The 26944-nt window shown below is 42.4% G+C and overlaps 3 long non-coding RNA genes across 3 annotated transcripts; 1 reads left to right on the top strand and 2 right to left on the bottom strand.

Moving 5' to 3' along the window:
* Positions 1 to 4653: 4653 nt before the first annotated feature.
* Positions 4654 to 25870, bottom strand: LOC142771781 (uncharacterized). Its single transcript, XR_012886152.1, has 2 exons — positions 25623 to 25870; positions 4654 to 5039 (listed from the first exon to the last, which is right to left on the bottom strand). It is a non-coding gene; the product is annotated as an uncharacterized LOC142771781 (long non-coding RNA).
* On the bottom strand, positions 10093 to 17854 carry LOC142771769 (uncharacterized). Its single transcript, XR_012886132.1, has 2 exons — positions 11851 to 17854; positions 10093 to 11758 (listed from the first exon to the last, which is right to left on the bottom strand). It is a non-coding gene; the product is annotated as an uncharacterized LOC142771769 (long non-coding RNA).
* On the top strand, positions 17891 to 18368 carry LOC142771768 (uncharacterized). The gene is made up of 2 exons (XR_012886131.1): positions 17891 to 18015; positions 18173 to 18368. It is a non-coding gene; the product is annotated as an uncharacterized LOC142771768 (long non-coding RNA).
* Positions 25871 to 26944: the final 1074 nt, after the last annotated feature.

Genomic DNA, 26944 nt, shown 5'->3' with positions numbered 1-26944 from the left:
TTAAGTGCCAGCACATTGATGTATTTATCATATTTTTCCTTCTTTTCTAGGACGATGTTGTACAGGAACCCAGTTCATATTTCAACACATGAAACACAGGAAACAAAATATGAATCAAAGAAGTTCATACAAGATAATCTGGAAAAAAGCAAAATATCAAAAAAGCCATCATATGGCATCACAGTTTTTGACAGTCAACATCGATGGCACATTTATGTGGACTGCACAGTGTACTAGCGCAATGTGATATGTATACTAGCAGCATTCATACACTTCCCATTAAGGTTTCCATCCTTTTTGACTGAAAACATAGCGATACTATAAAATACAAACTGAGATACTCAACACATATTGTTTCAGACACTTACAAGACCACACACACATGTAGATATTTCACCTAATCACAAAGCATAACTAACTACATTGAATCATGACAATCGCAACAAATTTTTCCACACTGAAAAAGCCAGATAAGCTAACATGCTACCCTGGATATATTATGAAACAATCCATTAACCTTGACACACTAAGTATTTATAGGCACCACCTCAGAGGAAAGCTAATCTTTAGGAAAGCCAATGATTAAATTTGGAACGAAACAAAGTTAGGTGACAAAAGTCAATAGTGGAACATTCGGACAAACTTCAAGGACAAAGTGGCACAGTGAAAAGAAATAAAGTTTGTTTGTACACATTATTTTAAGATTCTCTTGAGCAGTCTACAGAGACATATTCAAAGGTTTTGATGACAACAAAGTAATACCAGACAGCCGCTACTTGCTTATAGTATTAATGTAATTCATATATTGCAGTGCAAAATCAAGGTGCCACTAACAAGCATGGCAGTTAATCAGTTACCAAGCCGTTTGTCTTAGTGCATACAGATGTGTAGAGACATGAATTGAAGCGACTGTTTACCGTCCTTCATTGCTCTCCTGATTTGTGTCGCAATAAAAAGCGCACCAAGTCAATTGTCTAAACCTTGCAGAAGTTTCTCGAAAAAGTGCGTAGAAATTTTTAAAACAGAATATTTGTGTACGCGCTATGTCTCCTTCCATCGGTGGGATGAATGCCCATAACACTGGTCGGTGCCGGTGAAAGTCGAAAACTGAAACCACATTCGGTTTTCGCAGGCTTCATCAAGTTTAGTTATTATAAAACATAAACCTTAGTGGTTGTTTTAGGCACCCCCAAACTTTTTTGTTGTTTTCATGAGTGGTGGTGGATGACGACGTCGTCGAGTTTGTCCACTGTTTGCAGGCAAACATGCAGGAGAGCGAACACAATGCGGGCAGCACCATTGAAGGTCTCTTTGAATGCGTGCAAAAAAAAAAGCAAAAACTGATCTCTGGCGGAACTTAAAGCTGTCTGAAGTGCATAAAATGCAATTTCAAGGTAAATGTGGTTGTTTTTAAGAAAAACAAGTCTACCTGCGAGAATTTCTAGTCCTACCAATAGATTGTCAAGATTGACCATATTCGCTGTTGATGTCGCTAGTAGTCACTTCATCGACTCTCAACATCTAAATAAAATTCTAAACTTTTTCCTGGCACGAAAGCATGCTCGTTGCCCCCGATGTGATGAACACTCTTTTCATTTGTGCCACAATCAAAAAAATTTTTCGGTATGGTAGACAGTCCCTTTTATCAATACCTAACCTGAACCAGAGCTTTGTAAAAAAGAATTTCTTTACTCTGACTGAGACACCCACACTGCACCGAACTGTATTACGGCTGTTCCTAATTTCGGTTGGCTAGTGCTATAGAAAGTCTATCTTCAACTTCACTCGTGTATTACTTAATTGAATACTTAGCAGAAATGTATCAACACGGTCACATTGCCATTTCAATCTACTGTTCATTGCATATTAACTTTAGAGTAAAATAGTGTGTGATTTAAAATAAGAGGCTTATTGAACGCATTACTGAAAAAATCCAAAGCACACAGCATCTTCACTTCTTCATACAAGGAATGGAAACATCTGAAACAACAAAAAAACTGCTGTTAAGACCAATACAAACAACACAGTAAGCTTATGTATATTTTTACGTATTGCATCAACTAAGCTTAATGGTTACAAATTCCTTAATAAATTACACTTTTTAATATAGCAATTTAGTAACCCCTTTTTCAGTAACTACTTAGGGTAATACAAATTTGACCACTGTATATTTAAGAGAAATGTGAAAAGGTGCAATTGATTGCTGTAGCATATAACATGTGAAAGACAAATATGCACAGTGAATCAAACTAGCACGAAGAGAATCTGTTTTCTCATTTTTAGCCCACTATATATGAGTATATTATAATAAATAGAGCTTCTGGAAGCCAAACAGATACTCGTCATTACCTGTAAACGTCATCAACTATAGATTCCAGAAAACTGAATGTGTAGAATGTTTCTTTTGCACATTGCAAGACGTTTCGGGAGATATCTTTTTCGAGCCTTATAAATAATGAAGTGCTGGACTTCAAAGAGAATACAAATGCGAGACCTAAGTCCACAAATAAATTTAAATGTTTGTAATGTGCTCTCGTACAACACTGTTTCTCTTTTCAAATGAAACACGGAAGGAGTTTTCAGAGTTTTAACTGATAAAGAAGAAAGGAACCGCAGAAATTTTCAAAAACATGTGTCAGTGAACAAACAGCACAGAGCTGCAAAGATTTAACTCACTGAGAAACAGGCCAGATCGTTCTGCATGCTGGAATGCAAAGAAAATCTATTACGTTTCACTGGGTTTTTTTAGTAGTGGAACCTAATGGTGAAAAAGGCTACGATGGCCATAGAGCAACACGAAAATGTAAAATGCAGATGCATTAGTGTGACGAGTGGTCATGGCCAAATCTCATGCGACTGCTAAGGGCCAAGAACCAGGTGCACTCAAAATGCATAATATATATCATCATCATCATCATCAGCCTGACTACGTCCACTGCAGGACAAAGGCCTCTCCTATGTTCCGCCAGTTAACCCGGTCCTGTGCTTACTGCTGCCAATTTATACCCGCAAACTTCTTAATCTCGTCTGCCCACCTAACCTTCTGTCTCCCCCTAACCCGCTTCCCTTCTCTGGGAATCCAGTGAGTTACCCTTGATGACCAGCGGTTATCCTGTCTACGCGCTACATGCCCGGCCCATGTTCATTTCGTCTTCTTTATTTCAACTATGATATCCTTAACCCCCGTTTGTCCCCTAATCCACTCTGCTCTCTTCTTGTCTCTTAAGGTTACACCTACCATTTTTCTTTCCATTTCTCGCTGCGTCGTCCTCAATTCAAGCTGAACCCTCTTTGTAAGTCTCCAGGTTTCTGCTCCGTAGCTAAGTACAGCAAGATACAGCTGTTATATACCTTCCTCTTGAAGGATAGTGGCAATCTACCTGTCATAATTTGAGAGTGCTTGCCGAATGTGCTCCACCCTATTCTTATTCTCCTAGTTACTTCAATCTCGTGGTTAGGCTTTGCGGTTATTACCTGCCTTAAGTAGACATAGTCTTTTACAACTTCAAGTGCACTATTACCTATCTCGAAGCGCTGTTCCTTTCCGAGGTTGTTGTACATTACTTTCGTTTTCTGCAGATTAATTTTAAGACCCACCTTTCTGCTCTCCTTGTCTAACTCCGTAATCATGAGTTGCAATTCATCCCCCGAGTTACTCAGCAATGCAATGTCATCGGCGAAGCGCGGGTTACTAAGGTATTCTCCATTAACTCTTATCCCTAACTGTTCCCATTCTAGGCTTCTGAAAACCTCCTGTAAGCACGCGGTAAATAGCATTGGGGAGATTGTGTTTCCCTGCCTTACACCCTTCTTGATTGGTATTCTGTTGCTTTCTTTATGAAGCACTATGGTAGCAGTTGATCCCCTGTAGATTTCTTCCAGAATGTTTATATATACTTCATCTATGCCCTGATTCCGCAGTGTCTGCATGACGACTGATAATTCTACTGAATCAAACGCCTTCTCGTAATCTATGAAGGCTATGTATAGTGGTTGGTTATACTCTGAGCATTTCTCTACTACCTGATTGATAGTATGAATGTGGTCAAATGTTGAGTAGCCTGTTCGAAATCCTGCTTGTTCCTTTGGTTGATTGAATTCCAATGCTTTCTTTACTTTGTTAGCAATTACCTTTGTAAATAGCTTGTATACTACAGAGAGCAAGCTGATCGGCCTGTAATTCTTCAAGTCCTTGTCATCTCCTTTCTTATGTATTAAGATTATGTTAGCGTTCTTCCAAGACTCTGTTACCCTTCCAGTCAGGAAACACCTCGTAAACAGGGTGGCTAGCTTTTCTAACACAATCTGTCCTCCATCTTTCAGCAGATCTGATGTTACCTGATCCTCACCAGCAGCTTTGCCTCTTTGCATGCTCTCCAAAGCTTTTCTGACTTCTTCTATCGTTACTGGTGGGGTGTCATCTGGGTTACTGCTAGTTCTTATAGTATTAAGGTCGTGGTTGTCTCGGCTACTGTACAGATCTCTGTAAAACTCCTCCGCCATTTTAACTATCCTATCCATATTGGTAGTTATTTTGCCTTCTTTGTCCCTTAGTGCATACATCCGACTTTTGCCTATCCCAAGTTTCCTCTTCACTGCTTTGATGCAAAGTACGGATGCACTGCATTGGTCGCAAGAATAGGGACGCCTTCCTGAGTGGGTACGCATGTGTTTAATAAGGTTTGCTTTGTGCAAAAAAGGTGTGTTGCGATGGTCACAGGAATAGGGACGCTCTCCTGTGTGGGTGTGCATGTGTTTCATGAGGTTTGATCTTTCCGAGAACGATGCACTGCATACGTCACAGGAATAGGGACGCTTTCCTGTGTGCGTACGAATATGTCTTGCGAGATGACTGTCTTGAGAGAATGCAGCTGGACAAGAGTGGCACTGGAAGGGGCGCTCGCTTATGTGTTTGCAAATGTGCCTTTTCATGTTTGCACAGTACTTGGTCACAAAGGTGCACTGTCGGCAGGAATGCAGTCTTCCTTGGACGGACACGAGTGAATGATACCCCTCACGGGATTCCGAAGACAAGGAGTCTGCAAAGCCACAGGAAAAACAGAAAGCAATGAAAACAATGTCACACAGATTTTCAGAAAATAAATTACAGCACCAGGCAATGACAAATAATTGCTGCCCTTGTGAATGAAGCATACTATGCAAAACACGTTACTGTAGTAGTAATCATGCAGTGACACAGCATATTTTACAAAAGTTGCGATTTCTGTCTTCAAGTATTCCATTTACCCTTTTGTAGGTTGGCCTATATTTTTGTACCGATAATGTAAAGATAGGCTGTGGTATAGTAATATATACTACAAAGAAATAGTGCTAGACGAAATTCATCAAAATCAAGCCATTAGGTTATTGCAAAAAATCATGGGAGTGTTTCGAGTCACACTGTCTCATTAGGTCCCCACCTTGCGATTGCATCAATGGGTTTTTGGGATGAAACAGCCAAAACAAGAGGCACAAGTTATCACTTTTCGAGTTGTGCTGAAGAAAGTAGTGCAGACCTCACTTTAGCAGGAAAACACCCCCTTCAGCTCTTGTGAGCCTTCATGACCCTGTGGTCTGTTCCTGTGAAGCTTACTTACCCGCAGGCACCCACCAATTGATTTTTTTTTGTCCGTTGCAAGGACCCTGCTTTTGCTTTCGAAATTATCAACGACAGCTGTTGTCCCTGAATATGTGCAAACGTTTCAAGAGGTACACATTATAAAGGGAAATATTTCCATGCACCAATATCCACAATGGCGCTGGGTGTTGAGCGGGTTGATTTGGCAACGGATTGTTCGATGCATTTATTGTTCAAGTTATTGCGCACGATTACAACAACACATGATGACTGGAAGCTAAAGTCACCATTACAAAAACAGGACAAAAAGGCAGGTCTAGAGCAAAGAAAAATTCGGAAGTTATCATTAAAAAAATTCACCGAAATCAACATCAATGTGACACTACAACCACCCTTCTTAAACACAATGAAAAAATTTTCCATAATATGGCAAAGGCTTAGGTAAGATATGTGTGACTTAGCATTTCCCTAATTACAGTGGGTGATGTTACCAAAATATTTTCCTGCAGACGGAAAAGTCGGATGTATATGTTTATGTCACACAAAGTTAACACATGCAAAATATTCCGTGAATGCACAGGAGCCTTAATAAGATGCAAATCTGACCCTATGCCTAAATAGCCAACTTTCTTTGTATTATATCAAGACGACAGGTGCCAGCACATTGAAGTATTCATGGTAGTTTCTTCTTTTTTTTTCTAGGACGATGCTGTATGGCGACTTTGTTCATAATTCAACACATGAAACACAGGAAACAAAGTATGAAGGAAAGAAGTTTATACAAAATAATCTGGAGAAAAAAAGCAAAATATCATAAGCAAGGAGTCATATGGCATAACAGTTTTTGGCAGTCAACATTGATGGCACATTTATGTGGACTGCATAGTGTACTAGCACTGTGTATTATGTGTACTACCACTGGTCATACATTTCCCATTAAGATATCCACCCTTTTTGAATGAAAGCGTAATGATACTATAGAATACAAACTGAGATATTCAACACATATTGTTTCAGACACTTACATGACCACACACACATGTAGATACTTCACCTCATCACAATGTATAACTAACTACACTGAATGAAGACAATCGCAACAAATTTTTCCACACTGAAAAAGCCAGATAAGTTAACATGCTACTGTGGATATATTATGAAACAATTCATTACCTTAATGCACTAAGTATTTATAGGCACCACCTCAGAGGAAATTGAATTTATAGGAAAATCAATGATTGAATTAGGAATGGTATAAAGTTGGGTGACCGAAGTGAATCGTGGAACATTCGGACAAATTTCGGTCACTAAATGGCACAGTGAAAAAAATCAAGTTTGTTAACATTATTTCAAGATATTCTTGAGCAGTATACAGAGACATATACAAAAGTTTTACAGCAAAAATGACAACAAAGTAACACCAGACAACTGCTGCACGCTTACAGTATTAATGTTATTCATATATTACAGTGCAAAAGCAAGCTGCCACTAACAAGCATGGCAGTTAATCAGTTACCAAGCCGTTTCTTTTAGTGCATACAGATGTGTAGTGACATGAATTGTAGCGACTGTCAACTGTCCTTCATTGCTCTCCTGTTCTGTGTCGCAATAAAAAGCGCACAAAGTCAATTATCTAAACCGAAAAAAAGTATTAGAACAATGTACTTCTTTTAAAAATGCCAACAATGCTTTTTGTTTAAACCGTGCATCCCTACCGATAAACATAAAGTGCAGTGGAAGCTGCTGTCAATAGGGCAGTAAAAAATGTTTTTTTTTCTGATACCATCCAGCTCGCTGCACTGGACAAGGATGTGGAGAACTGTAAGTGGTTCACCACATTTCTCACAGCTAGGTTGTTCACCACCAGACAGTAGATATGAATGTGTGCTGTGTGTGTGTCCTATTTGTAGCCTGGTAAGTGTTACTTGTCCGTAGCGTGATTTAAATACTGGTGGCCAATTTTCAAGTTTGGGTTTGATAATATGTAGTTTATGTTTAGTCTGCCTATCCCGTAGGTGCTGCCAATATGCTCTAAAGCTTTGTTTTAAGATGTGCTTCATGTCAAGTGCAGGGACAGTCAAAGATGGGTTGGTGGCAGCGTTGCCATGCACGGATACAGCTAGCTGGTCCGCGGCCACGTTTCCAGCAATCTCCCGGTGCCCTGGCACTCAGCACACCACAAAATGCCGTTTGAATGCGTAGATCACACATAAAAGCGAGTAAAGCAATACAAGCACAGGATTTTTATGTTTTTTCATTGTTTTCAAAGCTGTTACAACACTCATAGAGTCCATGTATATAGTCGCGCGTTCTAGTTTTAATTCCTTTATATGTTAGGCAGCCACAGATAGCGCATGAGCTTCTGCGGTGAAAATGCTTGTTTGTGGGTGCAGAATACCGGAAGCTAAAAAACGATGGCCCTATAGCTGCATAGGACACAGAAGTGAGAGACTTGGAGGCATCTGTAAAAAATTCAGGGCAAGCATATTTGTGTTTAAGTTCCATGAAATATGTGTGTATATGTGCAATAGGTGCATGCTTCTTCACCTTCGCGAAGGATACATCACATTCTATCACCTGCCACTGCCACGGCGATAAGTGTGCAGCAGGAGCCATGAGACACTGTTCAAAAAGCGGCACACCTGTTATCTCGGCTAGGCCCCTCACGCGAAGTGAGTAAGGCTACCTCATCGAGGGGCGGTTTCCAAAAAGTGTAAGACTGGACAGATCGCCGTTCACTTTCAGATAATAGATAAAAGACATGTAGGACCTCTGCAGGGAGAGTGACCACTCATTCGACTCAGCGTAAAGGCTCTCTACAGGGCTCGTTCGATAGCCACCTGTAGAGAGGCGGATGCCCAGATGATGTACAGGATCCAGAATCTTCAATATGCTTGGCGAGGCTGAATGATATACTATTGCCCCATAGTCAAGACGTGAACGTACCAGGCTTTTGTACAGATTCATGAGGCACTTTCTGTCGCTGCCCCAGAATGTGTGCGACAGTAACTTCAGGATATTCATTGTTTCCATGCATTTATTTTTAAGGTGTTTGATGTGTGATACGAATGTTAGTTTTGCATCCAAGATTATACCTAGGAGCTTATGTTCTGTGCTTATGAGCAGACGTTCGCCTTTCATGACAATCTCAGAATCAGAGTGTAAGCGTATTTTCCGTGTGAACAGGACACATGTGCTTTTTTGTGGGTTAACTTTGAACCCATTTTCATCAGCCCATTCGGACACTTTGTTTATCCCCGCTGCAGTGGTCTAGTGGCTAAGGTACTCAGCTGCTGACCCGCAAGTCGCGGGATCGAATCCCGGCTGCGGCGGCTGCATTTCAGATGGAGGAGGAAATGTTGTAGGCCCGTGTGCTCAGATTTGGGTGCACGTTAAAGAACCCCAGGCGGTCGAAGTTTCCCGAGCCCTCAACTACGGCGTCTCTCATAATCATATGGTGTTTTTGGAACGTTAAACCCCACATATCAATCAATTTTTTGGAGAATGACACGTATTGAACTTTGTCCAGCTCTCTTATCTGTGTTGTCTGCATGTTCTCCATGCCTGCGACTTGACCTGCTTAATATTTTCCAGGTTTTTTACTGTTGGAAAATCACGGAGCAACGCCCACGCTTTGTTCTGAATCATCCGAGCTTTCTTACAGGCATCATTCCACCTTGGGACTCGCCGTTTAGAACTTATTCCGCTCGTTTAAATTATACACTTAAATGTGGCATCAAGAATAAAAGCTGTGAAATATGCGACAGCGTCATCTATGGTCAGAGCAGACAACTCAGTCCATGTCATGTGGGTAAGAGTTTGGTACTGTTCCCAATCAGCTGAGTGAAGCTTCCACCTCGGAACCTGCGAAGATCATCCTGAGCGTGCCTTTGTTTGGCACGCTCAGGATGATCAGTAAGTGGTCACTCCCAGAAAGGTTTTTAAGAACATTCCATTTAAAATCGACTAAAAGTGATTGTGATAAAATGCTAAGATCTATTGAGGAGTATGAATTGTTTGCGAGGCTAAAATACGTAGGCACCTGAGTATTTAAGTCATTACCTTGATGAATAAATAAGCTGTTCAACGAGACAACCTCGAGCATCACAGGGAGAATCACCCCACAGAACATTGTGTGCGTTAGTCACCTGAAATCAAAAAGGTTTCTGGGAGTTCATCTATTAATGATTCCAAGTCACCCCTTTTAAGCTGATGGTGAGGTGGTACATACAGAGAAAATAAAATGATGAGTTTGTTGAAAAGTAGAGCTCGAATGGCCACTGCCTCAAGGGCTGTCCGGAGCTTCATCTGCTGGCATGCCACACTTCTGTCAGCTATATTGGCTACTCCGCCGAATGATAAAGCAGGATCTTCACGGTCCTTCAGGAAAGTAATGTATTGGCGGAGAAAGTTGCTGTATTTAGAAGTTAGGTGTGTTTTTTGCACACGCAGCACTTTTGGGTTGAACTTACTTAGAAGTTCTTGAATATTGTCTAGATTTCTGAGTAGCGCCATAACATTATACTGAATAATTTTATTCATTATGAACTTTAAAAAAAGTGCCGTGTGTAGACAAGATTGAGATTGGTTCATTTTACAGGGCCTTTGTGAGGCCCTGTAATTGGTGCTTTGTCTTTTTTGAAGCGATCGACTAGAGGTCGCTGCTCCTTTGGCGCTACCGGCGCCGTTTGGCTAGAAGTGGTGTCCATAGCCTCCTGTGAGGCACTGGACAGCCGCTCCCAAGAGCGATCTGTGTGTTGCTTAGACTTCGCCTCAGATGATGAAGTCTTTGCCCCCATTGGGCAGGAGGTTGTTGGGATCTCCTTAGTCTCCTCATTTCTCTAGCTGCTGCCAGGGCTTGTAGAGGCCACCGGTGTGGACTGGTTGGCTGTGGGCGGGGCAGCGCTGGCTACTCCCACCAGAGGGGCAGGTGTTGGTAAGACATATTGTCTTACTAACAACTTGCTTTGGAATGAAAGTATCCGTAAAATGCTGCACAGCAGGAGAGAGACGACATAATTTAATAACTGGAGCATCAGAAATTAGGTATGAACAAATGAAGCTAATATTAAATAGAAAAAATATGAAGAAAACATTTACAAGAAATTGAAGTGCATCACAGTTTTTGGCGGTCAGAAATACAGGCCTATATGTGCATGGCGAAATAAATTGTTCTTAGTGCACGCGTACTAGCAGAGATTTCACAGTTGATAATAATGTCCCCATCCTGCTACACTGAAAGCATAGTACCATAAAATTCAAAGTTATCAAAGTTATTCACCGCGTTTCAGACACAATACTACACACGCAAATATACATTTGACCATATCCGAATGTACTATCACAAGAAAATAAAATATGACAGTAAAGATTAAGACAAATTCATTACGCCAAATGACAAGCGAGCAGACTATGTAGGGCCTTGTGTCTCTCCTATATTATTGCACCAAGAGTGAAAGTGCAATTAGAGATATGACTAACATTCCAGTCCTGGAAAAAAATAACTTGCATTGCTAGCACTAACACGATACTCTGACACCCCAGATCATAGTAATTACTGATAAAGCAAAGGTGCTGAATATGTGCACATATGTAAAAACCAGTACGCAACCAAATAAGATAAAAAAAGAAAAGAAATAAATAAATAGACAGCAAATGAAACACAGAAACTTTTGTTGTGCCTACTAGGTACTACGCCGCTTCATCCACAGCAAACAAAACACTTGTCGCTGTTCTGGAGCTCACTACATTTTACATAAATCTTGGCAGAATTAAAATAATTTGAAAATGCCCCTATACAGCGTCTTCATAATGTAGTTCAAAGAGAAAATATCGCATGGTCCGCCAAACTTTCCTTCGATATGCTCCCTACGACAACACACAATCCAAGCGCTACAATGCTGCTGACACTAAAAAAGGGGTGCAAGACAATAAACATGGCCTCAACTGTAGCAGCTGCTGAATTGCATGCTGTAAATAAAATGTTTGTTGAAGCACGCTTTCCCAGCATGGTGTGCCAAGAAAGCTCTAGAAACTCTCGGTAAGGCTCTGGTCCTGACTCAACTTCCTCTATAACTGAGCAAGAAGAGTGCAGAGGAATTGTGGGAATGCACTTGCAATGTTCAAAGCTGCCAAACTGATAGGAAGCAGCTTAAGGAGCTGCAAAAGCACTGGCTGAACCTGCATGAAAAAACCAATTAAATGATTTTTACATGAACCAAATATCTATTGCACTAATAATAAATTAAGGTTGTAGAAGAAATACAGGCAACCTTTTAAACAGCTGCCCCGAATTTCGTATTTGCTGTGTCAAAACAGCCATCGCTAAAGGACACTTGCCCCTGGAAAAAAAAAAGGAACATAGATTTATTCATAAAATAATGTACAAATGCTTAAAATTTCAGAAAGGTTTTGCACACATTCTGCCATTAAATACAGCGCTGTGTCGGGCTCTAGCTTTTATTTTACACAGTGGACCAACATTTTGGTCTCGGTGGCTTCAGGTGGCGTCCCCCGAGTATTGAGGCAGCATCGTCGGCATACCGGATGACCCAGGGCTGATTGTTCAGCTCCGAGCTTGGAGGGCTGCTGCGCAACGGCGGTGGTGAATTAAATATTTCATATTGGGAATATATTACATATCTGATTTTGAAGCATGTTTTCCCCTACATCGAGATCTCAAGGTTTTTTTAGGGAGGTCATCATAGACTAAAAAAAAAATGAAAAGTGTTCTTCTCGGTTAGCAAGTTAATGAGAATTTGCAGTGGCTGTCTTAAATTGAGCAAATTTTGTAAAAAGACCAATGTGCCCAGGAAGGTCATTGTAGTTTTTTGCCAGGCCCAGAAAAAAAAATCCACCTGGGTTTTGCAATGAAACTTTTTTTTTCAGGTAGATGTCTGTATAATTTGACAGTATGATTATACTTATATATAAGAATGATATGAATGTATGAGTAATGTATAATAGTAATGATTAATGTCTGGTATTTTCTTCTCCTGTGAGCACTTTTCTATGGATTGCAGCAGTGCTTCTCCAGTGCTATATCCTAGTTCGTTATTGAGGTGGACGAGAACTCCATCTAAGCCCGGAGTAGTGTGCTCGGGAATTTTTCCTTAGGCCTTGTTCCAATTGAAATTCTCAAGAACTACCCTTCCTCGGTCGCACTATTTTTCATACTTTTATGCCCCAGGGATGTCGCCTGGGCAACCTTTGTAAACAAATCTGCTGGTACCCTTCGGATATGACCTGGTGGTTGATACACTTTCAATTTATTTCTTCCTTCAACTACCATATGTTGTTGCATTGTGACAAACTTCCTACCTAGCGCTCTTACGTGGCTCTGAATTATTCTAGGCACGGCCTTTTCGCGAATCTCTGTCATCCAGCGTTCACTTTCACCTTCAATTTTTGCCTCAAGCAATCTTTGCACAATGGTGTTTTTCTCTAAATATAATTGCCATATTTAGTTGACTTCTCCTTTTTTGCCTATCTATTCTCATGATGCCACACGTTGCTTCTCAATCGCTTCCCAGATTTCTCTGTTTCACTAACTTTTTGGTTTTTTGTTTTCCTTTCCAAGAAGTAGTTTTCTTCCAAGTCCCTCGTCATTACATGTAACAGCTCCCTATACTCCCAGTCTTTGCCTCGTAGTTTCCCTATTTCGTCATCAAGTCTTGCGGCTATATTTGTTATTTGTGTGTCATTTAAATACAACCTTCAAAACTTTGATTCTATGTTCAGAGCGTAGTGTTAGAAGGTCGCACACCTCAGAGAAAGCCGGAGTAGCACATTGGCTCCGGGCGAGAAATGGAAGTCCGGGTGACATGTCAGGCATCTCAAAGTAAAGGAGGCGCTGAATCCGTGAAGCCATTTTAAATATACTGTTTTAATGTTGAATTCGAGGCTCTGATTTATTAATGTTTGAGAAACAGCACATAAACGAAATATGCTCTATTTCGGAAAAAGACATAACTTCATCCCCATGCCATTCCGGGCAAAATGTGCTTAATTAAATTCCCACATTATTCCTCCAAAAAGTTTCTTACAGTACCTAGACAAGAATCTGGCACTACGATTGTGTACCTCCATGGGAATTATGGAAATAAAGGCTTCGGATTGGATAGAGTTAGATAGACATGTATACGGACTTTTTTCTATGGTTAGAGTTTCGTTCTGCGCGGAACCCTTTGTTGTTCAATGACCACTAGACGACCACTAGACGTCCTAATTTGCTGCGACGTTGGAGCTTTACGAGTAAGACTTGACAGTTCAAACAAAGCGTCGTCCACCCATTGCTGCACATAGATGTAGCGTCTCATGCTAATGCAGGATATTGCATCGAGTTTGTTTTTTCACAAGCGCGTCTTGCTTAAACTCGTTCGAATCGACTGCAAAACGAGGGCAAAGCTAAGCAGATGCGCCGTCATGCTCCTCTGAATCGACTTCAGAACAAAACGAGAGGTGCATTTGGGGAAGATCACTTGGACCGACACACCCATAACATCGTATCGGGCGAACCATTAACCTCACCTGATACTGTACTGTTATATCCATAAATAGATAATACATACTTTTGAGAGAAAAAGAAGCATGGTTGTTTTCAAGTGATGTAGAAAATAAAAATTAACTCATTAATTCTTGATGCCAAATCTGGATCGCAATGGCAGAGCGATGCATACCCTGATGGTTGAATTTGCCCAGGTATCACTTTTGCCACCTGGTCACGAAAAGTTTTTGCAATAAAGTTTGAATATAAATAATTGAAGGAAGTTCCACTTATATACAACTTCATATCACTTTGTTTTACACTCGGAAAAGAAGCGTCGCGAATCTCAAGAACGTAATCCATCCAAAGCAGATTCGAAGCCTGTACTTCCCGTAATTCTCATGGGGGTACAAGCGCCACTGAAGGAGCCCGCGTAAAGTCCCTGAAAAAAAACTTATGTAGCGGCTTCCGTGTCAATGTACAGGCTCTTCTCCCCTCGCATGCATAGCAGATATTAAACGACCGTAGTTGAAGGTAGAGTTGTGCGCCAAGGGGTTGGCGCGCCGCCGCCAACTGTTTTTGCTACACCGTTGCCACCCACACCGTTGCCACCAAACAGAAACGATCCGCACTGTAGTCGGCAGGCTGAGTAAGGTCAACAATATTGGACGAGATGGTAATCACTATAAATTAAGCTAGTGTGAACTGCTTAGTGGGCTAGTGTGGGCTTGTATTTTCAACGTGCTTTGTCCTGCACACTGTGCGATGCTCCACGCCGCGCTATCACACGAAGTAATCTGCCTTTCCTTCACCAGTTTTTATCTCAGACTTAATTCAATTCCCTATAGATGCCGATTTGTCACAACCGTGTTTAAAAAAGGACACCACATATGTAGCTGGCTCGGCGAGTTGGTTTATAAAATTTTTGGAAGAGCAAACTAAGGAGCTCAACCTGATAGGACATCGAGCGAAATGTTTATGGCGGAAGGTCCACAAACCCATGTACCAGAAGCGCATTCATAAAAAATAGGCTGAGGCGTTCCACAGCTGCACACCTAACACTACAAAGGCAAGAAGCGTGTCAAAGTGGTACTAACAGCACACTTCCATGACCAACGGCACGTGCATCCGCTATCTAGCAACAAGAATTCCTTATCTAGCTTTAAGGACACCTGAAGGATCCTTTATATATGCGTTGCACTTTGCCCTTTTTTTTTCAATGCTTCAAAATCGTCACATTTAATCTATTTCTTCTTTTTCCGATGACACTGATATATCGCGGATGCAGAGACTAGCGAAGATGTCAGTTTTGTGCCTGAAGGATTTTCGCACTGCCTATAGGTGTCAGCAGGCCTCGACCAGTCTGATCTCTGTAAAGACGGTTGCATGACGTAAGAAAAAAAAAAGACTGAATGCAAAACTCGTGAAGCCTTCTAAATAAAAACAGAGTGAAGTGCCATGTGCGAGTGATCCCCCAGCTTTCCTCACAGATAAAGGACTTACGGTATAGAAAGCGGGTACACTTGGCAGTGATATTTTGGTGTCCCAAGGAAATCAGCTGCTTATACCATTTTAAAACATTTGTTGCAAAAACTGTAGGGTTAATTGTGTATCTGTGGCTTAGATATCCCTTTTAAGCAAGTGCTTCTGGTTAATTTGTGTAGGGGCCTTCTTTAAAAACATTTAGTTGTAAGCCCTGCACTTTTCTTTCCTGGTTCCTACGCTGCATTCGTGTTTTTTGTTGGTTTCTTAGATGGGTGAAGATCATTCCTATTATTATCATGCGAGCATAGCAACCACCCTTTCTCACTCTCCTATATTTCACTATAGTGAACGCACACAAAAGGTCGTCATCAACGCGTCACGTGATTTGGAGATGTGTCCCGATTATAAGTCAGCAAACTCACTGATGAGTCTATCAGAGGAATTAAAGACTAAGATTGAGATGTGAGTCAGAGTTCGAGTGAGACCGGCTGAGTTTTACCAGGGTGAGTCTGAGTTCGACCGAGTTCGATTCAGCAAAATATTGGTTAGTCTGGGTTCTTGCGAGTCCTATGCGAAAAAAAAAAAAACTTTTTTAATGAGGGTGTCTTTTTGTTTTGCTGACCTCTGGTTATAAATACTTTTAGTCTCATTTTATATCGTGCATGTTCCTGCTTGTAAAGCCACAAAATTTATTTTCCAAATTGTAAATCTGTCCAACTCCCCACACCCTTGCAACTTAGTCCAGTGAAGGCTCTTAATGAAAACCACTTGCCCATATCTTCGAATAAGTATGATCACCTTAAAACTTAAAGGCGCGGCATGAAACGGCACTACAAAATACCCCACTGAGATGAGATAACATTAAAATGCTAACACGACTGAGAAGATAATGTATACTGCCTATTTCCAAGGTGCACAGCTATTTGTAACTTTGTTTGCAGTGTATTTGGTCATGGAGCAATTGCCGTTTGCGGCGGCGTGATTTCACAATTTGAAGTTTGAATTTCCAAAAAGATGTTAGAAGTTTCTCCTAAAAAACCCGCAATTTTTGGTGATGTAATAGTGATTTTGTGCGTCGCACTCGCTTCAACTTTAGTGCTAATAGGTAATGCGTTTATAGAGTACACCGATCACCGACTATGACAAAGTATAATGAGCAATTTATGTTTATCCATGCTACAAAGCTCATATGATCTTTCCTAAAAGAACGTATATCGAATTTCAATAATAATGAGAAAAAAAAACTGAATAATTATTCGTAACTCCATCATTGTGTATTTAGTGTAATTCACAGTTGTTCAAAATGAATGAACATGGCTTTAAGAGGGCATGGAAGTGGGTTATAAAGCATGTTCTGGCGCATTAGCAGTTCCCGGGAATCTCATTAGGCAACATCTTGATTTACATGCCTGTCCTCCGACGCCGCTTCCGTTTTTGCATGAATAATTCTGGCTAATTGAAAATTACGGAGTGCAAAATAAAATATTCACAAGAACGAGAAAGACAGGACGGGCACTTGTGAATGCACTGTCGATGCATTGTTTTGCACTAAAAAAGTTTCCAATAGAAAAGCACCATCTCAACAAATTTCAAGTTTTGTTAAAAATGTAGTGAACACACATGCTATCAGCTTTTACGTCATTTCCTGCCATGTAATATGTTGAAAGCTTTTCGAGTGGATTTCAAGAAGACAGGGGGCAGGAACACACCGCTCCTCCCGTGCGCAACGATTACTTACTAGAAAAAACAAACCCCTTAAACTGTAATGCTGTCAAATATGTTTTGTGACTCCCTCAGAACTTGAGGTGCTTCTAAACATATTGCCAGCATGCCTGATATTCAGGACTCCGTACCGACACAAGAAAGCAGTGCCCGTTTTTCTTATTTTTTTTCTTTTTCTTTCTCATTCAAACATCTCTCCATCCATAATGAGATTTGACACGCAGAAAACTTTCGGCAGTTCGTCTTTCGTCATTGTGTTCACCCAGTCCATTCTTCGAAAAGCTTGACGACACGGGCGTTTCCCAGGCTCACGTTACTCAAACCTAAGCTTTTGCATTCTTTGTATGCCCCAAGCAATGCAGACAGGCTGAAAAAAACAGCAATGAACTCTACACACTGGGTTCAGGGTGTGCAGCACAGATATCTGTATTACCTCAAAGCTGAACATTTGGCAGAAAGAAGAATGTTGGGATAACAAAAAAATGGAAAAAACAGAAAACTCCAGCCAATATTTATGTTAGGAAACCCGATGTTTGGAAGCCTGATCAGTTTTTTTTTTTTTCAGGGGTGAGAAAGCCCGAGATGTTCGCAACGACTCGTTGCAAGCCCTGGAAGTAGAGCGAGGGCAGTGTCCCCAGTGATGCCCTCGTTGTCTCTTACTGTCTGCTGACTGCGCCAGAATTCAAAGGGGAGCTGCCGGTGAAGGTTTCTTTCTGTTTAGAAGATCACCGCGCCGTCGAAACTGGTATGGTGGCCAACCCGCTTACAGTGTTCTGCCTCTGCACTACGTTCACTGTTCATTTGACAAAAGTCATTCCTGTGCTGTCTTATTTTTTCATAAAATTTCTTTGTTTAGCCGGCAATCGTGATTTTGCACATGACGGCCTGTGCTCTTCCCGCAGGTGCAAGGTCTTTGCACCAGTGGATGAAACTACCGATGGTGATAGAAGGCTTGTGGCAACGTTGACTCCTGCCTTTATAACTTCGCTGGCGCGCACAATGTAGCTGATCGACAAGTGGCGTTGTTGCAGCGCGGTTGTCACATTTTCTCCTTTTTTATTAGGTAGCGCTCTGCTAATAAACGCCTTTCTAAATAAATGTTGGTGCTGAGATAACGGATTATTTTCTCCCTTTCACTGCTGTGGTGACGAGTGGTTACCAGATGATTGATATTTTGATTGAGGTTTTTACGTTTGTTCATATTTCTTCATTCTGGTCCCAAAAGGTGATTTCGAACATTTATGTACGTGTATAGTAGCTTTTCAGGGGAAGCTTGCAGTAACTGATCTGGAAGGCTGGTAAGATCAGGTAAACTCGTTTCACTTACAATTTATTGATATGATTGATATGTGGGGTTTAACGTCCCAAAACCACCATACGCTTATGAGAGATGCCAAGGTGGAGGGCTCCGGAAATTTCGACCATCTGGGGTTCTTTAAAGTGCACCCAAATCTGAGCACACGGGCCTACAACATTTCCGCCTTCATAGGAAATTCAGGCGCCGCAGCCGGGATTCGAACCCGCGACCTGCGGGTCAGCAACCGAGTACCTTAGCCACTAGACCACCACGGCAGGGCATTTCACCCACAACTGGCAAGTACAACACAAAGCTTAGGGGAGGGGAGGGGGTCATGAGAAGGCATGAAGATAGCACAGCAAGATGAAAAAAAAAAAAAAAGATCTTTTGCGCAACGAAGCGTTGCTAAAGCCTTTGCAGCAGCCATTTATCTTTACGACTAACTCCACTTCCAGTCCTACATTACGCCCTATGCCCCCCGTCCCCAACACACTGTGATAGGGGATAAGACTGGTGCCCATCATAAATAGCCTCCCCCCCCCCCCCTTTTTTTCTTTTTGGACTTCGTGAGCAAAAGAGAAATGTCACTTTTTTTTTTTACAACCCACAGCTGGAAAGTCCGAAAGCTCGAGTGCGCGAGGATAATTCTTGAGGTCCTGGTTCCACAGAGTGCCGAGTGAGATGAGACGCAGACTGGTTCTCGCATGAAGGAAAGGACATGTCGACAAGGCTTTGCTGAAAGAACATATAATAGATATGTATGCTGAAAACAAATGATTTACGGAACGTTTGCCAGTCCTCTTACATCTCCATGTTGTTTTCTCCGACATTACTAATAAAAGTACTGAATTTCAGCTAAATAAGCAGAGAAGACACAGTAAAGTAGCATCCCCGCTGCGGTGGTCTAGTGGCTAAGGTACTCGGCTGCTGACCCGCAGGTCGTGGTATCAAACCCCAGCTGCGGCGGCTGCATTTTGGATGGAGGCCGAAATGTTGTAGGCCCGTGAGCTGAGATTTGGGTGCACGTTAAAAAACCCCAGGTGGTCGAAATTTACGAAACCCTTCACAATCATATGGTGGTTTTGGGACGTTAAACCCCACATGTCAATAAATCAACAGTAAGGTAGCGTATTTTTTTTTTTTTGAAATTGTAGTTTTGGTTTCTACGCTACTGCCGAAAAGTGGCTGTGCGCCGCCGCCGATCAATTTTCCCGGCGTGCTTCGCCGCCGTCGCCTCGGAACAACCCCAACACTGCCACCGATCAAAGCCGCCTTGGCACACACCTCTAGTTGAGGGGCTGTATGGCTCCTGGTTGCAAAGATGAGCGAGTGCTCACCTTTCCGTTAGCGCTCATTTGGGCACTCCAGTTCTAGGCGATGCACCAAAAGAGTTATTAAGAAAAAAATATGAAAAGTAACGTTAAATAGCAAACACGCAGTACACAATGCGATAGCCCACCGTTTGCGTGCAGATACGCTCAGCGGTGACGCTGTCGAAGAAAGCACCACTGCAGTTCGTGTAAACTCGGCCGTGTTAAGAATCTGCAGCATGACGCACTAGTTTTTGTGAAGATATCCCAAACGCCATATTGCTTGTCCACTTTCGCGAGCGCGTGCTTCACGAACAGACGCCACCGGCGTACACTTTCAGCATACCCGAGGCATGGCCGCTCGAACACACGGTGCAGCAGTGCCCGAGCTGCCCAAGCGTCTGGCAAATCCAGTGCGCCCCCGTGTTATCGAATTGGTGTTTTCCTGGTGGACACTCTAGAAGCGCTGCTGTGGTTGCTGGAAGAGGAGGTAGAGGCAAAGGGGTGCGATTGGCACTACTTTAGTTTTTTTTTTAACACCAGATGCTCCTCTAGGTATTATAGTATGAAACTCTATGCAATCCTCCAAGCAATGTCCCCTTTCCATTCCGACGTAACGAAAATATGGAATGATTACAGAATCATTCCAATTCCGGAATGGGAACTCTGCAACACGTTAAGGAACACGTTAAAAAAAAGTGATTACGCACATTAAAGCACTGAGATTTGACCGAATTTACAAACACGCAGAAACGCAATCGTTACTTGATCCAAAAATCAAGTCGGCAAGAGTGGCACGTTAAATGCTATAGTTGTAAAGAAGTGCTGCCAACTCAAGCGAAATTCCCCTATATTTAGGGGATTTTGTTGCACTTAGGGAAAAAGAAAAATTTGTCAACATCTAGGGAAATTTTTTTTGCTTCCACGTGAACCAAGCATGTCAACGGAGGAACCTTTCGCCCACACCCTATTTTTTGTTCCTCCATCTATCTGTTCTCTTTTACAACCCCTCTACTTTGTACTATGACATTTTTTCACCGTCAGCACGGTAACTTCAGTGAATACTTTCAAACGAATGCACCATTATATCATAAAAGTGCACTTTGAAATCGTTTTCCACATAACAAACACAGTCTTCAAAAAACCTCTCTCTACGAAAATCTAGGGAATTAATTGACTCCAACAAGGAAAAAAGTGGCTCCGCTAGTTGGCAGCACAATACACCTCAGACTCTTGAGTTTTGCGGACATACAGCACAACCTGTCGACGCAGTTTTGAGTAGTGCAAAGCCCGACTCCCGGTGCAACTAACGTGTACGAAACAACAATTGAACTAAAAATTACATGCATTTGCGCATTGAACAATCAGAAAAAGGGCTACAAATTTCTCTTCGCTAGTCGAACGCGTCACCGAACCGTCGTGAAGTGCTTGCTGGTTCACTCGCCTGATTGACGGCAAAAACAAGAGCAGACGCAAAAGCTCCGCGCTCTACGAAAAAAGACACCAGTCTGCATTACTGCTGCGTTGTGAATTGCCACAGACGTAAATAAATTTAGTTTAACCGACTTCCACAGCTTTCACAAAGCAGAATGGCGGAAACGCTAAGTACAGGCCGTTGCGAACGTGTCGGGTAAGCATATTACTCGAGTTCTCCACAGCCGTTCGCTCGAGTAAGGGTGATAATGTAGGTCTCCTATAACTGTTTTGAGTAGCCTTGACAGAGAACCGTGGTAACTTCAATTATAAAGCTTAACAGACCCTCCAACCGCGGTGCGCGGCGTGCAACGATAGACAGGTGACCCCTCGATAAACATCGCGTACGCCGTGAGCACCGACAATCTGAAGTTGTTGCCCCCTCACAACATTACGCACGTAGAGATTTGAAGGCTCTATAAGTTCCGGCTTTAACTAGGAAATGTGCATCATACAGCTAAATCGCAAAATGATCGCGACTACAATCAGTTTTTTTTTTTTTTTTGCTATTGGTTTTCGTGGTTACCGGAGCTATTTCGGATGCATCGGTTCTGCCTTTCGTTGTACACTGAGAAAGTGGACAAGCATGTAGCCTCATTTGCAGTATGTACAAAGAGAAGACAACCGTTTTAACCAGCATTTAACCAGGACCAGATTTAGAGTGTACAGAATGCATGCTGGAGTGCTTGCCTCTAACTAGATGTCATGCGATGCTTGCTTGCACTTAAATTGCCGGTTGCGGCACGCCTAAATAAATGAAATATCTTGGGCATTGTGGGCGCATTTTGTTTTGATGAGCTTCCTACTTTATGAAGCGAGGTTGGATTGAATAAAACAGCTTGTCAGGTCCTTGATTTTCAGAACGAAGTGTCTAGCGTCACATCTAGACCCAACGATAGAAGCCGTTAAAGTTACATCCAGATGTAACAATAAGACATGTTAGAGTTACGTCCAGCATGACAACAATGAAAAACCGGCTGGTTAACCTCGCCGAAACCGATCGGCAGCAGTGGCGTAGTCGGCTAATGCAGCTCGCGCACGACCGTGGGATTGTTGGTTCAAGCCCTACCAAATATTTTATTAGTTTTTTGTGCAAGTATTCTTCTAAACAGTGCAGCATTAATGTTCCAAGGGCACTGCTTATATACATTTTTTTTTCTTAAAGAAAATAGCCTTCGTCGCCATGGCGGACACGCGAAACCGCGTTGCTAAGAAGCCGTAGAGTTCTGCTGAAGTAAGCGCACCACAAAGCGACATTATCCCAGTGACACACGAGCAAACCTACGAGACTGCCAAGTGATTATCAAACTCAAGTGTATATTGTGAACCACACAACGAACGTAACCTTAGAAGCTAATCATAGTTACGGCTGAACGTAACTTTCACCTTTTGAAAAAGCGACATCAACACATAACTGTAGAAACCGTTAAAGTTACGTCCAGACGTAAAAATAAGACATGGAGTTAGGTCCAGAGTGACAACAATACAAAACCGACTTTTTAAACCCACCAAACCGATTAACAGCAGTAGCGTAAAATAAAAAAAAAAGGCAGCAGTGGCGTAATGAGGTAAGGCAGCACGTCCTGGACGGTGAGGTCATTGGTTCAAGCCCTACCAAAAATTTTTCATTCATTTTTCTTAGCAAGTTTTTTTTTAAACAGTGCCCCATTGATGTTCCAAGGGCGTCGTTTATATATATATTTTTTTTTTCTTAGAGAAAATAGCCTTCGAGATTGCGGAGGACGCGCACAACCGCGTTGTTACAGCGCCGTACAGTTCTGCTGTAGCAAAATAGTGAGTATTAGCGACGAAAGCGCACCACGAGATTATCCCAGCATCAGCGCTAGAGGGAGCTTTTCCTGTAAAGTCTGTATTAACTCTAATACTTGTAGAGTTTCCCACAGAAAACTCTATGGCCTCAGTGACAATTTGTTTTGTGTTCCAAGGTGATTTTTTTACGTTTTTACTATTGCACCCTTAAAAATATATATATATACATAACGAGTCAGATGGATGTGTCTTTGTTGATCAACAATAACCGTAATCTATATTAACCTATAATTCGAGTGTACGTGTCGTCCATCCACTGTCTGATGTTAGCGCTGTGGTCAATACAGGCCTAAAACAGGCTGTCAATGCTCAATATCAGTGCAAAATAAATGAGAGGTTCTGAAATAATGCAAACTACATGATCAACCCAAAATTATTCATGATAATGTATCTGAAATAACGATAAATTCTTCCGAAATTGCTGCTGTTACCTGAAGCCTAATATCGCGGCTACAGGCTGCTATAAGTGGCAATGCGCTACAAGTAGGCTGTGCGGGCCAACGTTTACAGATACTTCCACAGAACTCCTTTATGGATACTACATTGGCGCAGGCTGCGCCATGAAAACTAAGCAGATGAGGTTTTCGGGCAACGAGACATCTATATGTCGCGACTTGGAATAGCTGTAAATACTGTTACAGTATGGGCGTAACCCTAGTGAACGTTTTATATATCAGCACGGACACGGAAACCGTACTTGCGTCTGGAGTTGGAGAGCCGCTGTTTACCTCTAACCGCGGTGTGGGCAGGGTTTCATCATGATTGCTCCGCTTGTTGACCGCTTCAAGGTAGCTAATGAAAGGGCAGCGCCCGATACAGTAGAGTGGTACCGGCAATGTCTTGCAAAAGTTCGTCAGCTGGTCTGTCTCAACAGAGCTGCTGATACGCGAAAAAGTGAGACACAATAAACAACGCAGCTTTCAACACAAGAGTGATTCCGGTCAATCTGAGCTTATGACCCCTTAATTCGATGAGCGGCAGTGCCGAACGTTACCGTAGCAGATGCAAACATCACCGTGAGACCGTGGACGTAACACAAGCAGTAGTTGTAAATATGTCTGGACTTAGCGCTACCGTTCGCTATAGTTAAGTCGGGACGTAACAATTCCTTTGCTTACAGTTACGTTTGGACGTTACCCTAGCCACCCTTTTTTCAGAAAACCTCGCCTAAAGAACTACGAAAGAGGAGAGCTTATGCACGTTCGCTTGCGGACGGCTCTCTTTGTACCACCCATTTATGGCTGGCGGGGCGATAGGGGCGCTAATGACGGCATTTTTTGCAGCGCCGCATGGGCAGAGTCTGACGTCTATAGCAGCACACGGTCACATACACTGCAAGGGTGTCTCGCTGATTATCTTGATTGGTTTCATTTTTTACACTACAGTAATTATCCAAATAAATTGCACCATTTCGAGGTTGAGCTGGTATGTTGGCGCTGTAAAAATTCGTTCAATACACAATACAACATTTCAATAGCATAACGCATTTTCAAGATATTATCCGCCCACAGAGCTCGATAAAAGAAGGCAGTGGATATTCATCCTGCAGATTAGCACGAGCGGAACTTGGCCGGCAGTGTTTACTCATGGGCCGGCTGCAGTCACTAGGCTAATGCTGGCTTCGTGCAACAAAACACGCTTTGCCGGCACTTCTTTACGCGAACGGGCGTGAAGTGCAAACCGGTACAGCTATTTGCCCGTCAGTAGCGGTTTGACCGGCAGTTCATTCTCGCGCGAGGCCGGCCGACCAAAATCAAAGAATTCGGAGGCATTTTGTGCGGGGATAGTTGTTAGCCGACATAGTTTGAGTTAATCACGCGATAACCTGCTCTGGAAACATGCTGCGACTACTATAATTGTCCCCGCGCAAAATGCCGGCGTTCCTATGACAGCCGGCCGCTCGCAAAAGCGAACTGCCGGCTACTACTGGTTCGTAGCAGTTGCATGATGTTTATAAAGCAGGCTATGGCGTGATTAACTCAAATTATACTGGCAAATAAGTGTTCCCGCGGAAACCGCAGCCGGCCGCTCACGGAAGCAAACAGCGGTAAGATCGCCTTGTGTCGTCACGCCGATGCGCTTTAGGTGGCGGTTGTGCTACAGTGTAGTTATGCCGTTAATAAACCAAACTACCGGCAAATAGCTGCACCGGTGTAAACTGGTGGCACTCTTCACTTGACAGCCGTTTGCAAAAAAACTCCAACAGATGCCCGTGCCGGCAAAGCACGTTTTGCTACACGAAGCCGGCATTAGCCATGCGACTGCAGCCGGCTAATGACGAAACGCTGCCGGCTGCCGGGCGATTATCCACTCCCGTAAAGGGATTTACAGTGCACCTAATATATCACCGACGCGCACACCATTCTTCACTACAAGGAATGAATAAAGGTATCTCACTCGGTTTGGAATCATGACAAAGAAAACATGCATCCAGTACGTCACCTACGAAGCTCGGACTTGCCGGTCGATGCACACGTGGAGTCGTTCGCATGCCGCCCATTGTGAGCGTTCGACGTTCCGCGCGGCTATCACGACTGCACCCGAGAACACTTGCCATTGCACTCAGCATTGACGCATCAAATGACACCATGACACCTTCGCAAATCTCCGCAACGTCAATGCCAGGTTTCCACTTAACCGACGCCAAACAAGACGATAGTTATAGCGCGAGAACAGAACGACGACGCAGGGACAAGTAGGTCACGGTCTCTGCGTCGTCGTTCTGTTCTCGCGCTATAACAATCGTCATGTCATACCAACTAGCCCAAGCTGCCAAACACGGAGGAAGGAAAGGTGCTGCCAAACAAGAGTTCGTAAAATGAAAGTGGCGCGTCCATCGAGCACGTGAAAAAGAAACACAACTGCGCATTTTCAAGGCTGTCACGTGATAGGCAACGTACTATGTAGTTTCGGTTTCGAATTTGATTTTGACCAATTTTATTATGGACAGAATGTTTTATGCACTTTGTCTTCGAGAAGCCATGTGCATGTATACGCTAGTGGCTCTAGATATGCTTTGAAACTGCTGTTGCGTAGAGCTTTATATATATCAGAGAAACAAGTGTATACTTAAGGGCTCGTTTTTTTTTTTTTTTTCGTGTTTACACGATATTATTGAGATCGAACAGACAATAATGCCAAGGAAGGTATAGAAGAAGTTATTAGGCCAATTGTAATGTCAATGAGAAGAAAGAAAAGTGGTTCTAAAGATAACTTGCCGTGGGCAGGATCCGAACCTGCGACCTTCGTATATATATATATATATATATATATAAAATTCTCCCACATAAGCTTTGAGCAGTTTTGAGCAATGAGATTTTCAAACGCGTAGTCAAAGGAGTGACATGTCCATAAAACTAAAGGAACCAAGAATTGAACGCGATGAAAGCTAAGAAGTGGGCAGCTTGGGCTACTTGGTATGACATGATAGTTATGGCGCAAGTTTTTATAATTCTACAGCTTCTTGAACAAATAATAATTAGGAATATTGTTCATACAATTTATATATGCCTGTAAAATAAAATAGCTTTCAAAAGCACCAGGGCGTTTCAATAAGGCGGCTTGCCTGCCGCATAGCAGACAACATAGTCATCGTCTGCTTCTTCGTCATGGCTGTTCCCGCTCGTTGTAGCGGCTGCCTGTCTCAATTTCTCTCGTTTCCATATAGAACAATGCAGTGAACTACTTACTAGAAGCTCACAGGTATCTTGCATACTTAGTTTAGTAAGTGAGCGTTGCCGCTTACTCGCCGAGAGTAACGACAA

Source organism: Rhipicephalus microplus, chromosome 9 (genome assembly GCF_043290135.1).
Source record: "Rhipicephalus microplus isolate Deutch F79 chromosome 9, USDA_Rmic, whole genome shotgun sequence".
Lineage (NCBI taxonomy): Eukaryota > Metazoa > Arthropoda > Arachnida > Ixodida > Ixodidae > Rhipicephalus > Rhipicephalus microplus.
This window is presented reverse-complemented; position numbering and strand designations above follow the sequence as displayed.